The sequence below is a fragment of the Eptatretus burgeri genome, chromosome 3 (genome assembly GCF_056783735.1).
Source record: "Eptatretus burgeri isolate ZD-2024b chromosome 3, Ebu_testis_v1, whole genome shotgun sequence".
In the NCBI taxonomy this organism is placed as follows: Eukaryota; Metazoa; Chordata; class Myxini; order Myxiniformes; family Myxinidae; genus Eptatretus; species Eptatretus burgeri.
In genome coordinates, this window is record NC_140963.1 from 20,848,648 (window position 1) to 20,863,324 (window position 14,677).

General features: G+C 48.3%; 1 protein-coding gene across 1 annotated transcript in view; it reads right to left on the reverse strand.

The window, feature by feature from the left end:
* Positions 1–14,179, reverse strand: part of HAT1 (histone acetyltransferase 1) — a 123,608-nt gene extending 109,429 nt beyond the window's left edge. The window contains exon 1 of the mRNA XM_085872577.1: positions 14,097–14,179. The gene's annotated coding sequence lies outside the window, so the exon portion shown is untranslated. The remainder of the gene's footprint in view (positions 1–14,096) is intronic.
* Positions 14,180–14,677: the final 498 nt, after the last annotated feature.

The window sequence follows — 14,677 nt, forward strand, 5'->3', positions numbered from 1 at the left end:
CTTCACGTCACACCTCGCAGCCGTCGCATCGCCACCGTTCTTGCGCCGCCTGTGGGTACCGGTGTTGGACTCGTGCAGGGCGCGCGCCGAACAGCGTGTACAAAATCACGGATTTTGTGCTTCAAAAACGGATCAAAAACGACACACGCCCACTTTTTGCTGTCCAATCGGTGAGCGAGGGGCGATTTGGCCCCGCCTCCAGGGCGATCGATATATGCAAATTTATGGATCAAAAAGCCTTCACGCCCACTTTTTCTCGGGCCAATGGGGAGCGAGGTGAAAGGTCGAAGGGAGGGGGTCAAAGATGAGAGGGCGAAGTTACGGGGCGGATAAAAGGACCGTGTTCGTCAGGTCGGAGAGTCAAGAAGAGGAGAGTCGGAGAGTCCAGAGGCGGAGAGTAGGAGAGTCGGAAGCAGAGGGTCAAGACTTCGCGGGCGGTGGAGCTGCTCGTCGTGTGCGTTGGAGTCGGAACGGAGGGGACGAGCTGTGGAAAGGCGGCGACACCAGACGAGGGGGTGCTCGCGTCGTGCAGGGAGCTGCACCCGAGGGAGGCCGACAGCGCGACCTGGCCGAGGTGGAGACGCACACCAGGGATAATAAAGATCCTCTATACCCCGAGCATCAGCAACCCCCTCCGCGCTGAGATAGTGCGACCAAGGGGGCCCCTTTCCCACCCCCTACCAGACACTGCCCGCGAGGCCCGCGGGGTTGGGGCGCCATCGCCGCTCCGCGTCTCATCACCAGACGGGTAGGCGCGACCCGGTCTCGGCCTCAGGCCCGCCTCATCCTTGAGGGTATTTCTTTTCCTTGGTTTTGGGTATGTGTTGTCGGCGCCGTCTGTGAAGTAAAATTGTATAAGTGTTGCCGTGTGCTCGGTAGTCGGTATTAGCTCTGCATTGTGTTTTCGCTTTTATATTTGCTTTTTGTGTAAATGGAATTGTGTTTTTTCTGTGTGCTTTTGGTGGAATTGTATATGTGTGCTTCCCGTGTGCCGCGAATAAATGTGCTTTGTGTTGAACTGTTTCCCGCTTCGCTTCGTCATTTCTCCCATTGAATCCTCATCTTGCTTCACGTAAAGGGTTGGTAGTGGGCTGAATACGCCCGATAATCAATCGAACCGTCGAGGTCGACGATAACACCGCTCGGTTATTCTGATAGTACGGAACGGGTCGCTTAAGTGGCCCGTGTCCGAAGTCGACCTGCGGCGAGGTGCGATCGCCCGGTCTACCCTCCGCGTGGGTACTTAGGTAGGTCGAATTTGGCGAGCAACCCTATCCCACGCGGGGGCTGATTGGCTCGATCGCGGTGAGACCGAAAGGTCCACCCGTGACTGGTTCCCGGCGTTAGTCCGAGAGGGTCACGACTGGATTGTCCGTCCGGTGGGCGACGTGCCGCGATTCGAGTTACGTGGCCGTCAGCACGCCGGCGGGCGCGAATACCGCAACAATATATATATATATATATATATATATATATATATATATATATATATATATATATATATATACATATATATATATATACATATATATATATATACATATATATACATAAATATATATATACATATATATATATATATATATATATTGTTGTAGATTTTCGCCCGTCCGGAGTGCGGGCGACCGCCTTTAGCTCAATTGCGGCCGCGCGCACCCACCGAACGAGCAATCTAGTCGCAGCTTTCGGATCAACGCGAAACCCAGCTACGGGTGTTTTTAACACACCATAAACCAGCCAACTCTTCTGTCCACACACTACAGGGTCGATCGCTGAATTGTCCATGTACCTAATTATTCGCGCGGACAAAAATGACGGGAGTTTATACCTCAACGGGACCTGCACGAAAACGAGCCGCTTAAGCAGCTCGTTCCGTATGCGATTGACGAGCGGTTTTATATCGCCAAGTCCCGTCGGACCAGATGTATGTTTTATCGGCTTATAATCAGCCAGCTAATATTCCGAATGCAATTATGGCAGTCAATGGCAGAAAGGGACACAACGAGCAGGTGAACATTCAAAAATGGGTCACATTTATTTCCACACAGGCATGCAATGAATGGGGGGAATGGGGAAAAAGACACGAGTAAAAGCCTACAGCCGATATCTATTTGTTATGTACAAGCACTTAGTTCTACTTGGTAGACAAGGCGCCACAGACTTTCTTCCAAAACCCCAGAAAGAAAGAACAGGGCTCGTGAGCCTTTATAGTTGCTCGGAGCCTGGATGACCGAAGGGGCTCCGAGAGACCGGGTGGGCTACCTGGCCACCCTCGTGGTGACTCGCTGGGTCCTGGTTCAGCGACCCTCAGTGTCTTTGCCCGCACTCCAACCTCCGAACTCTCCAGCTCTCCACACCAACTCTGAACAGCTTTCCACTGCCTCCGAGCTCTCTCTCTCTCCAAGCCCGAACTCGACTCAGAACTCAAGCCTGAACTCCACTCAACTCCACCAATTCTCCACTTCGAGCTCCACTCGCTCTCCCCGAACTCGACTGGACTGTCCACCTCCGAACTCGACTCAGAACTAAAGCCCGAACTCCACTCGACTCCACCAACTCTCCACCCGACTGGACTCGCCAACTCGACAGGCTTCTCGGCGTTTCAGCACGGCTTCTTATCGGGTTCGGGGGGGGGGGGTGCTTGCTCTTTCACCTTCGACCCTTCACCCCCGGCTGGCTCCGCCCCTTTCACCGTTTTGATCCAATCTTGCCATCAAACGTGGCCGTGTTAGGAATCACCGTCTTCACGCGAACATGTTTGGAATCACCGGCTTCACGCGGACGTGCTTGGAATCACCGGCTTCACGTGGTTGTGGTGAAGATGGTGAGGAGATGATGGCGGTTGTGGAGAAGATGGTGAGGAGATGATGGCGGTTGTGGAGAAGATGGTGAGGAGATGTTGTTTGTTGTGGAGAAGATGGTGAGGAGATGATGGCGGTTGTGGAGAAGATGGTGAGGAGATGATTGTTTAAAATAAAAGACAGAAAAGAATAACACTACCTCAAAGGTTCACAGCCCAGCACACTAATAATTCCCATAATACATCGGTGGGGAAATCTAACCTGGAACACACACTTATCGACATAACTGATCTTCCGGGAACTTGAATGGTGATCTGTGAATTTCCACAACCGTAACACGACGCCCTCCCCTTTTTACAGACTCATCCCGAGTCGTCAAATTTTCGTGTGCCTTCATGTGTAAGTTCTCCCCTCGTACGATTTACCTTCGGATCCCTGAGTGGGACATTTGGTGTATCCGTGTCCCAAAAGTAAATAATCTATGGGCTGTGTAACTAACGAAACAAACTCACTCGTACAGACGACTTAACTACAATTGCCAGCGCTACGACAAACATGCAGGGGGAGCAAAACTCATTTACAATTTTTACCTTAACTTAACCTTATACATTTTACACTAAACCATGACCCAGGACTGATGGACTCTGTGAGAAAAAGGGCATGGCAAAGTTATTCAGTATTTTAGGGTGAGCGCTCCGCAGCTGAAGGTCCGATGTCTTCGGGGCCTGTTCAAAAGGCCCTGTTGTCTGTCATAGAACGTTTTTCATGTCTTCAGCTGCTGGAGGCAACTCATCCCAACCCGGCATGCCATAAGCCATCCCACAGGCCATTCTTGAAGCAGGGAGCCAGGCTGCTCAAATGCAGTCTCTGGCTCATGAAACAAATGCAGGACTGAACACAAGAAGGTAGCCGGCTACCCAATGCAGTCCCAGGCTTCCCCCCTGAAATGAACTGGATGACGCAAGCAAACACAAACGGTGCACGGGCTGCACTAATGCAGTCCCCATGTGCGGCTGCCTGCAGGGCAGTCCCTGCAGAACACTGGATGGGCACTGACGCAAGAAAACACAATGGTCGGCGGGGCTGCCTGCAGGACAGTCCTCGCAACTTGCGCGATGATCCTGGCGCACATGGTGATGGATGGACACAGGGCAAATGCAAACAAGGGCTAGCAGGCATGGGGTCAAGGCAGAGGCAGGCAGACAAGGCATGTCAAGGCCGGAACAGGCTGCTGTAGCACAAACAGGCCGGCATACGAAGCTGGCCGGCCTCTTGTCTCGTTGTGGAGGTTTATGGAGGGAGTGCGGTGGTGCCGGCCGCTCTGAAGGTGGGCTCGGACCTACCCTACTGTCTCCCTCCCAACCTATGGCCTTTGCCTGTCTCTGTCCATACCCACTCCCTTAGTTTGCAAAACCAAATTTAGCCCCATCTTATTTTTTTTATCTTTCCTTTATAAATCGTCTCCCAAACCCCCTTTATTGTCTCTGTCCGGCTAACCTATCGTGTCACCCAGCCTACTCCCAACCCCTATGTTCCCTTCCTGGAGGGGAATAAGGGAGAGCTAGCGTCTTGTGTCGAGGCCCAACAAAGCCTAAGAATGGCCTCCTCAGATTTCAGCGATCTAACCCAAGGTGGGTCCAGCGGCCTCCCGAGAGCAAAGGGATGGATGGTGCGGAGGGTACACTTCCCTATCTACCCTAACATTTATTAACTTTTAACTACCCCGAGGCTTTCCAAAAGCACCTTTCGCTTAAACCATCGGTTCTACCAACCAAGATTCCCGTCGCCTGTGTTGGTGTCCTCACAATTTTGGGCCTTGCCCTCCAATTTTCACTCGTGCCCTTGCACGGTCTCATGACTGGGCCGCGTGGCTCACTTGGCAGGAACTACCCTCTGCCGATTCTCCAACCATGGCACCCCCGAGCCCTGAGAGTGTCTCCGAGCCTACCAGCTCCCTATGATCTGGGGAGTGCCCTCCTCGGCTACTCCCCCTCGACGCTCACGTGGCAGGCTGGCGCCACGGGCCCCTTTCCCCAGGTGCCCGTGCCCACGACACTGCCCACGTGGCCATTGGCGCTACGTGCCCCACTTAATGCCGGCCCACCCATGCCCACTACGCTATCCCGGCCCCTCTTGGCCTACCGCGGCCGACTAGTCCGGTGCCCGGGGTGCCCACTAAGTGATACTCACCGTTCGTAGCCACGCTCCCAGCCCGTCAACAGGACTCCGGCACCCCTCCAAACAGGTTTCGAGCTGACATTCGCACTAACAGCAAAACGACCTCCATTTTGTAAATTTCACTAACCCACTAACTCACTTTATTATGACCCCGGGGTCCCTTGGGTGGGAATCACTCCTTCCCCCAATCACTCATCGCACCATGCATACCACATTCGCTCCATTTACACAGGCCCGCTGGCCCTCACTCACTCAACATGTTTCAATCCATTTCTCAACTCACATCACATCGTTGAACACTGCCATTCTTCTCACGAAATCCCTCAACTAACTCGTGCTCCCTCGTCATCCCTTATAATACAGCACATCCTTTTAATCCGACGTAGCTAAGCTGCGTCCCCTCTACACACTCAAAGTCTGTCTCTGTCCTCAAATCCATTTTTCATTTCTAAATCTATCCTAAAATCCCTCTAACTAATCCATTTCACGGGCTCCATGAGGAACAACCTATGACCCCATGAAGCCAGTCTAACTAAACTAACCCTTCCCCCTAACTAGTGCTTCCTGTGCCCTGAGCAAGGGGGTCTCCCACCCACTGCCCAGGAATCCTGTTTACCCGAAGTAGCGAGGCTTGCTTTTCTCTCCTTTTTATGCGCACCAGCATGGCAACTGACAACCTGCGCTCCTTCCCCATGACGTCATGGCAGCTGTTCGCACTTTACGCCCCTCGTTTCTCGTCCCTTCCTCTTGGACGGTAATATCCGGCAGGGATTCCCCTCCTACCCACGTGGTCCAGCTACCGGAGTATTTCACCCTTGACGGAACTCGTACGGAAATGAGCCGCTTAGCGAGCCCGTTCCGTGTGTGAAGCCGAGCGGTTTTATAATCGCCGAATTCCGCCGACCCGATTATCCTGTTGCTGCGTTATAGCGGCAATGACTGCTCACTTTCCGACACACCCAGTCAATGGCAGAAATGGACACAACAAGAGCCGACGACGATAATCTCCTCAGGACACACCTTATAGCGGCCCCCTCCCGCTCAACGAACGCTTCTCTCCTCCCCACTCGCCCTCCCATTGGACGGGAGGCCCCATGTGACTCCTTGTCTGCTCCCGATTGGACAGGCGCGCGGTGGGCGGGGCACTCCATCCCTTGGGCGGAGTCTCCAGCAAATTAAGGGGGGGGTGTCATACGCCGCCCCTGCCACGCTCATTATTTCGGGGTCCGGTCGTGGGGAAAGTTCTTGCATGGGGGTGGTGTCCTGGACCATGGGTTCCTCCAACACTCCACTACTACCCACCTGCCCCAGCTCATCTTGGCTTGCCATGTTGCGTTCCGGGAAATAAATTTCACTCCCTCGCAATTTGGAGGGAAACGGGGGGGGGGGTTGCTCACTACACTCCTGATCCGAATCCCGTTAATTTCTCTAGAGTAGGCGGAGGGGTTCGAAACCCGCTCCTGACACCAATTGTAGTGATTGGTGTCCTGCAAATTAATGGAGTTGGAGGGGTTCGTACCCCACTCCTGACAACAATTGTTGTGGGGCTGGGTCTCGGTGGCGAGCACGACCACTTGGGGGAGCAGTAGAGTCGGCTCCACCGAACAGCCGGAATTTAGGTCGCACGTTTCAGATAGATCCGAAAGGTCACAGGTCCCTTATCGGACCGAAGATCGCCAATAGGTCGACCATGTGGGATAGGGTCAATTGCCAATTTCAATACACCTAAATACCCACGCAGTCGAACTACCGGGGAACCACACCCTCTGCCGACTCTGTCCGATCCGAGTCGCAGGTAACGGCTCAGATCCGTAGTAACCGAGCGGAGTTACCAGAGCCACGCCGGACCAAATGAACAATTTCCTGCTTCACTATTTTCCAACACGCACCATGCTAAGCCAATGAAAGAAACACAAAACGAGCTGGTACATTCAACAAAAATGGGGGGTATTTATTTATAACAATAATCGGGGAGGTGAACACACAAAGCAGAGTTATCCGAATATGAACATGTAATGTACAAGGAACACAGGCACTTAACAGTTTTTACTTATCAGACGGGGCCCACGGACACAGACACACAAATACCAGAAAATGGACCTCAGTGGGTCTTCAATCAGTAGAGCTGGGCCGGGGTACCTGTCCCACCTCGTGTGGTCACACCGACCCGAACCTCCATGGTGGGTCTCGAACCCACGACCTTGGCATTGCCAGCACCAAAACTGCAGACCGCTATCACCACGATCTCCGTCTCTCCACGCTCGTCCCAACCAACCACTCAACCACTTTTTAGGAGGGAGCCGCTTCTTCCTCTGGCCACTCGCCTCCTGATTGGTTGGACCCATTGCGCAATTCCCTGGCCGTCTCCCATTGGACAGGCCCACGGTAGGCGGGGCAACCTCCAACCTTCTGGGTGGTGTCCCGATCGGAGGCGTTTGTAGCTCCGCCTACCTCCTCACCTCCGACCACGTGCGTAATGGCGATGGTGCTGAGCGGGAGACGGGGAGGGTGAGACGCCCGCTTCTTGCCGATTGGCCAAAGAGAGATGCCATGCCCATGTTAAACTCCGCCCATGCACGCGCTCGCTCGCTGGCGAGCACGTGAAGAATGCCGTGAGCAGAGTGCTGTTGTTGTGAAAGTGAAGATGGGTGTTGTTGTCATTGTTGTAAGTGATGTAAAAATCCTAACTATAAAATAACTCCGCAGCGCACGCGCAATTAATTCCCATTTGACTAGGGACGGGACCCTAACTAGAAACACATACTTACCGATATAACTGATCGATAGAACCTGGCTGTTGTGTGCAGTCAGCTTCCAAATTCGTAACAATATACAGGGGGCTGCAACAGTAGGTATACAGTAAGGTATACGTTTTGTTTTCATTACTGTATACCTACTTTTGCAGCCCCCTGTATATAAATATATATATATATATATATATATATATATATATATATATATATATATATATATATATATATATATATATATATATATATATATTGTTGTAGATTTCCGCCGTGTTCGGCGTGCGGATGACCGTTTCAGCCAAATCGCGGTCGCGCGCCCACCGAAGGCCGCAATCCAGTCGTGGCTTTCCGGACCAACCCCAGAATCCAGCCACGGATGCCTTAACGCATCATAAACTAGCTAGTTCGAGAGCTGGCTGAGCTTCATTCTCAAATTTGCGCCCAAAAGGTTTGTTGATCTCATTGGCCAGTGAAGACCATCTGATTTATAAAAAGTGATTTCTTAAGTGCAGCTTTCTTGGGGTTAAGGATTATTTGATCCTTCAAGTCGACCCTTCTAGCCCTTCCAAACTAAACATCGTGCCCAAACTGCCCCTTCGGTATTTGGACACATAGTGTGAGATGTGTTTTAATTACATTTGTTAAGAAGTTTTAATCCCTGGAGTTAACGGATAAGAAAGGGCTAATTAAGGGTTCATTAAGAGTTCAATCTCAAATTGGCGCCCAACACCCGTTCTGATCTCATAAGATTGCTTTACCCATCCACCAACTAAATTCATCACTTAAGAACGATTTTTGTCTGGGGTTTACGGATAATAATGGTCTTAAGGGCGCAAGGGTATTCACATAGCCCTTGGAAAAATAATTTGATTGAGCTGACGCCCATTCATTTACATGAAGGGAGTCTATAGATAGTTACAAAAAACACAAATTACAACCATTTAAGAAACCATAGTGCCTGGGGTTAATGAATAAGAAAGGGCTAATTAAGGGTTCATTAAGGGTTCAATCTCAATTTGGCGCCCAACACTCGTTCTGATCTCATAAGATTGCTTCACCCACCCACTAACTAAATTCATCACTTAAGAACGATTTTTGTCTGGGGTTTACGGATAAGAAGGGTCTTAATGGCACAAGGGTCTTCACATAGCATCTGGAATACAAATTACAACCACATTCCGAATGCCTGGTTCCATTGCGTTGTCTTCATCGACAACTGTTTAATGAATGTAGAATACGCTTTGGAGGTGGAGATATAAATTAGGATATAGATGAGAAAATATAAATTTGTGGTACAGGGTTTGGATCTCATGAATATAGAAATTTCGCATCCAGGATTGACCAACATACTGAACACGCTGGAGCGTTCTCGGTTAGAAGGACCAATAACGAGTTTGCACGCCTTCCAGTTGACCTCACATTAGAGCAGACAGTCAATGCAGATGCAGCATCGAGGATGACTGGATTCACATCGGCGACAAACAACTACACTGCGCGCGTTCGTTGGAGTGTCACGAAGGGCAGTCGTGCAGCAATTGCAAGTGAGGCCTCAGCTATGGCAGGACTGGTACATCATAGCGACACTCAAATGGAACTCAGTCCATCGAGAATCAAACGCGACAACGAGGATCTCAAGCGAATCACCTCAAGCATTGTCTCGTCGGTAAATCCATTCGCCATCGATACCGATGGCGCGCTAATCAATATCAGCACAGGGAAGAGTGTCCCCGTTGCCGTCAAGAATTCTCTGCTCAGTGTACCGCAGGAAGGTCACAGGATGCATGAGAAATTCGTTCGCGAATGCCTTGATAATCCGACATGCTTTGAGCAACCTATTACCCGCAACAAACTTTTGACATTCGCGAAACGGTGCGTAACCAACCAACGCGCCCCACAGAACTCAAAGGAGGCAGAAGTGAAATGTACAAGCCAGTTACTCAGAAGACTAGCCTTCATCACGGCTCAGGCCGAAGTGGACCTCGAATTCCTCTTCACATTTCCACTCACACCTGTGCCGCTGTCTATGTGTACGCGCGATGGTTCAATGGTGCATACAGCAAAGAGTGCCCTTTTCGACAAGCTGGAGAAAACAGTACCTGATCACGGCCATCCGACTGATGTGAAGATGTACATCTGATCGATGGAAATTTTCTCCTTCACTGCCTACCACCAAACCTACCCCCGACTTACGGTGGTCCGTAACGGGCTATCCTCGTTGTGGCTTTATCCCACCAGTCAAAACGTATAGACATAGCGTTTGACACTTACGAGGAACCTTCTATTAAGGACTGCGAACGGGAAAGACAAGGAGCCGAAGAGCAACGTTACGTTATCAGTGGCCCAGACCAGATAAGACCGAAGAACATTGAGAAAGCTCTGAAATCGATTTCCTTCAAGAGAGGTCTACCGGAATTCATGATGGATGACTGGGCTGGGGAGCAGTACTGACACATTCTGGAAGGAAGAATCGTTTTCCTCGGTGTCAACGGTAAATGTGCCAAGTATTCTGTTGTGAATGGTGGAGTGCAGAAAGAATTAATTCAAGATCTGTTCTGTAATCACCCAGAGGCAGACACGAGATTGTGCTTCCATTTGCCAGTGGCTGACCTTGATTGTCAAGATGGCGACATTGTAGTACGTGCCTCGGACACCGACATACTGGTGAATCTCCTTCACCATGTTCATCGATTTACATGTACAATTTGGATGGAAGTTGGGACGTCCGGTAAGGATAATCGACGCTATGTGAACGTTACTAATGTAGCAGCGCAAATCGGTCCGGATGTGTGCGCAGCTCTGCCTGTCCTGCATGCATTCACGGGATGTGACTACACATCAGCATTCGCAAGGAAAGGGAAGAAACGGCCGTGTGATATAATGTGTGCCCACGACAAGTTCATTCGGGGTTTTTAATCCCTCATCCACAAAGAGCCGGACGATGAAATGTCTGCCTCATGTACGGTGTGAAAAAGACCACGACGCTGAACGACTACCGATTCGATGTTGTCAATCGCACGTATAACCGCAAATCGAATTCCATGCGACCGTTCGACAAACTGAAGAGCATCGAAGGCAGCAGCATCCTGCCTTGCTCAGCTGAGTTGCGGCCACATAGTGTAAGGACTGGTTTTGTGGCTACAATGTGGGGGCAGTTCCCATCTGGCTACCATACCGAAATCTCCAACTGCGGGTTGGGAAATCGTTGATGGTCACTATCGAATCATCTGGTTTGATGGACATCAACTGCCCCAGGTGCTTGTTCCAGAAATACCAGTTGAAATGGACGCTGACGGTGATCCATCCAGAACGGATGATCTGATGATCGATTCATCATTTGAAGGTGAAGCAAGAAGTGATGATGATGATGATGATGATGATGATGATGATGATGATGAATGATCATGATAGTCATAATTCTGAAGGGTGAATGAGCCAAAATATCTGAAATGTCAAGCCTGTTTAGGTGGGCCGAGATCCTCAAAGTTATTTTTACTTTGTAATGGGCAGTAATTTTTATTCGTTATAGTCTCTGATATGTAGCACGTTTAGTTTTTGATAACCTATCATATTATTAGTATAGCTGGCTCTGATTCAGAGAACAGTTCAGAAGTGGAGTCGAGACACGCATCTGGAGTTTGTTAAAAAAAATGCATCTGTTCGTGAACCAGACGTAGACCCATCTTCGAGCACATTCGACAGATTTCTTATATCATTCTGTGTTTACGGCAATGTCATGTCATCTCCCTCTGACTGTTAGCACAGGGACGATATTTTGTAGTAACCTAATAATAAAACTCATAATGACAGTGACAGTGCATCGCATAGTCACCCTCTTCACTTTCAATTTCCTGATGCTATGTTCATTTTTCGACCCCCAATGTGTTGAATTGTCCCCCGGTTATCACAACATGGCCCGTCAGTGGATATCAAATCGATTTCACTGAGAATGTTGTGTGTTCATCTTGCCTTTATATCACTTGCGTTTGATGATCATCGTATTCTTGCAGGGATACCCGTGCTCCGCACAGGAATCCCGTGGATGACGGCGGGTCTGAAGGAGTATATGTCACAGTTGATTGTAAAATTGTAGAGGCTGCCACCATTATTATTTTTCTTCATCACCACTATAATATTATATTTTCCCCACCATGTTTTATATGCAGAAGACTCGAGTTCAAAAATGTTAAGATTTATTGCCGCATCAGATAAAAAAACCATAATGCCTCAACAATGTGAGGCTGATTTCATGTCATCATTTGCGACTTAATTAATTCTCATTCTCTAGCAAATTCCATTGGTCCCATGTCAATCGGCTGAACTTGAAAAATTAACGTTACACAATCAGGTGATGACGTCATAATTCGGAAACCGGGAAGTCATTGTCTTCAATTGACTGTAGCATTATTTTTTCATTCTATTGCAAATGGCGTTGGCCCCATGTCAATCGGCTGAACTTTAAAAATTAACGTTACGAAATCACGTGATGACGTCATAATTCGGAAACCGCAAGTCGGAAGTACAATTCTTTTACATCGGGACACTCCCGGGTACATGTTCTGTCAGCATGTTAAGTTTGGTGAGGATCAGTCCAGTACTTTTTGCGTGCATAGGTCACAGACAAACACACACACAGACATACAGACAGACACACTTTCAAATATATATATATATATATATATATATATATATATATATATATATATATATATATATATATATCTTTTGAGGGTGTCACATTTTTCCTCATTTGGGAATGCCATGTGTGTGCTGTTGTGGAACAGCAAAGTAGGTTGTATTGTGTAAAGGGGGGGGGGGGCAGGACAAAGACATATTCATGGAATTCCAGGTGTATAAAATAAATTACCAAATGCTTAAATAATTGCAAAAACCCAGTTCTATTATTACAGAATTAGGATTGCGATTATCCGTGTTATAGAAATTGTATTGACAAACGATGCACCCTCTGTACTGCAAAAAACTAATCTGTTTCAATGTTTGCTGTTGAATGATGAAAAGTTTATCGGCAACTCAACAGCAGCATGTTGTGCTTTCGTCTCATTGAACAAAGTCTGAGATTGAGCATAATATACACCAAGCCAGTACGTTGGGTATAAAATTTCATAACAAATGAATTGGATGCCTGGTAACTCATAGCAATTGCAATTAAGGGAGTGAAACTAAAGCCAACACCCATATTGGCACAGAGCTCAGGGAAATGACAACAGAAGTTTTTTTTGGAAAAACTAGGAGCTTGTCCTTTCACAGTCGATTCTTCAATTTGAAAGAAGGTCACCGTGATAATTTTAACAAACCATCACACCCAAGCAATGGGTAATTCTGGAGGTTGAAAAGTAAGATGTATGAAGAGCTCTGTAGCAAGTAGCAAATATGGTGCACATGATGTGCGGATACCTTCGGCTTTTCCCTGGCCCCAGGGAAGCTCAGCTTCTGGAGCAGCTGCTTGCTGAGGCTCAAGATATCACAGGCAGGTGATGCTTCTTGCTCCCAGAGTAGCTTTTCAGCAGGTGCATCGCCACTAGAGAGACCATGGAAAACCACAGGTGGACAAAATGCTTGGAGCAGACTGCTTTAAAATTCAGTCGAAGAGGCCAAGCAACCCACCATCCTGATTTAGAGGAAAGTAACTTGGCTTTGTATGTTTATTCCTCTTATTTGATATGTATAATTTGTTTCTCAACAATCACTCCACCCCCCCCTTTGGAGATAACCCACCTGCTGATAAAGAGGGTTTTTTCGGAGTCGGAAACCTGCCCATAGAACTGTAGCATCTTATTATGAAGCCCACTTGAAACTGGTTAAAATTTCCCAGAGTTGTCATATGAAGAAAGGTCTCTGGAACAGACGCTGTGAAAGAGTTTGTTGTCGAGGAACATCCGAACTGTTTAAACACATCGGAAAGCACACTTCAATGACAGATCAAGTTCCAGCACGAGGAACTCCCAAAGTACTCTGGCGCCATGGAAGTGCCTATTTCCAGGCACCCGCTTGTTATTAAGTCATGTGGTTATAGCTGCGTTTAGTGGTTTGATGTTTAGGAAAAGCATACTGCAAATGTCGATCACAAGGCACGCGAGCATTCCTGCATTTGGCAATGAGTGAACGCTCCACTGGTTTGGTGCACAAACAGTGGAAAATGTCAAAGTTAAATTGCACAATGACTTGCAACACAGGTCGTTGAATATTGTGTGTGATTAGAATTAATCTCAACATTCAAACACTGAAAACAAACCGCTTTAACACAAACCTCCATAACCTTTATCCATTTCACTTATTGCTGTAATAATCTCGGTGGTGCAATGGTTGGAGTGGCTACTCTGAGTCTGGGAGGATGTATGCGACTACTCACAAGTGTATTAGGAGAGAGGGCTGAGCGATGCGGTCGCCACGGCACAACTTGGGCAGGGGGGCAGAATTGAGGAACACTGGAACTGGTAAATATAAAATGAACACAGGCCTCAGTGAATCATAAAAAAATAATCAGTGGTTAATTGGTCATTAATGGTTAATAATGCTATCCTGGGGAGAAAATAGACATCTGGGAATCTCTTTGTATTGGGGGCAGATTTATGTCCGATGGTCTAATTGCAGTTGTAAACCTTCACAAGTGGTGTAAAGTCCAGGTCCAATTGCCCAAGATTTTGCAGTGTGTGTGTGTGTGTGTGTGTGTGTGTGTGTGTGTGTGTGTGTGTGTGTGTGTGTGTGTGTGTGTGTGTGTGTGTGTCCTTGACGTGCTTTTCCCTTAATTTGGCACAAAGCGTTAACTGTCGGCATTAGCTGGCAAGGTGTATAGCCAGGGTCGGTCCAACATCGTTATGGTTCCTGTCTCTTTTCCCTGGCCAGTTGTGTTAATGGAAATGGTGACCGAGAAAGATAAATTTGCTGATAGTGACTAATAATACTAATAATTTCTCAGCCTATGAACGTTTT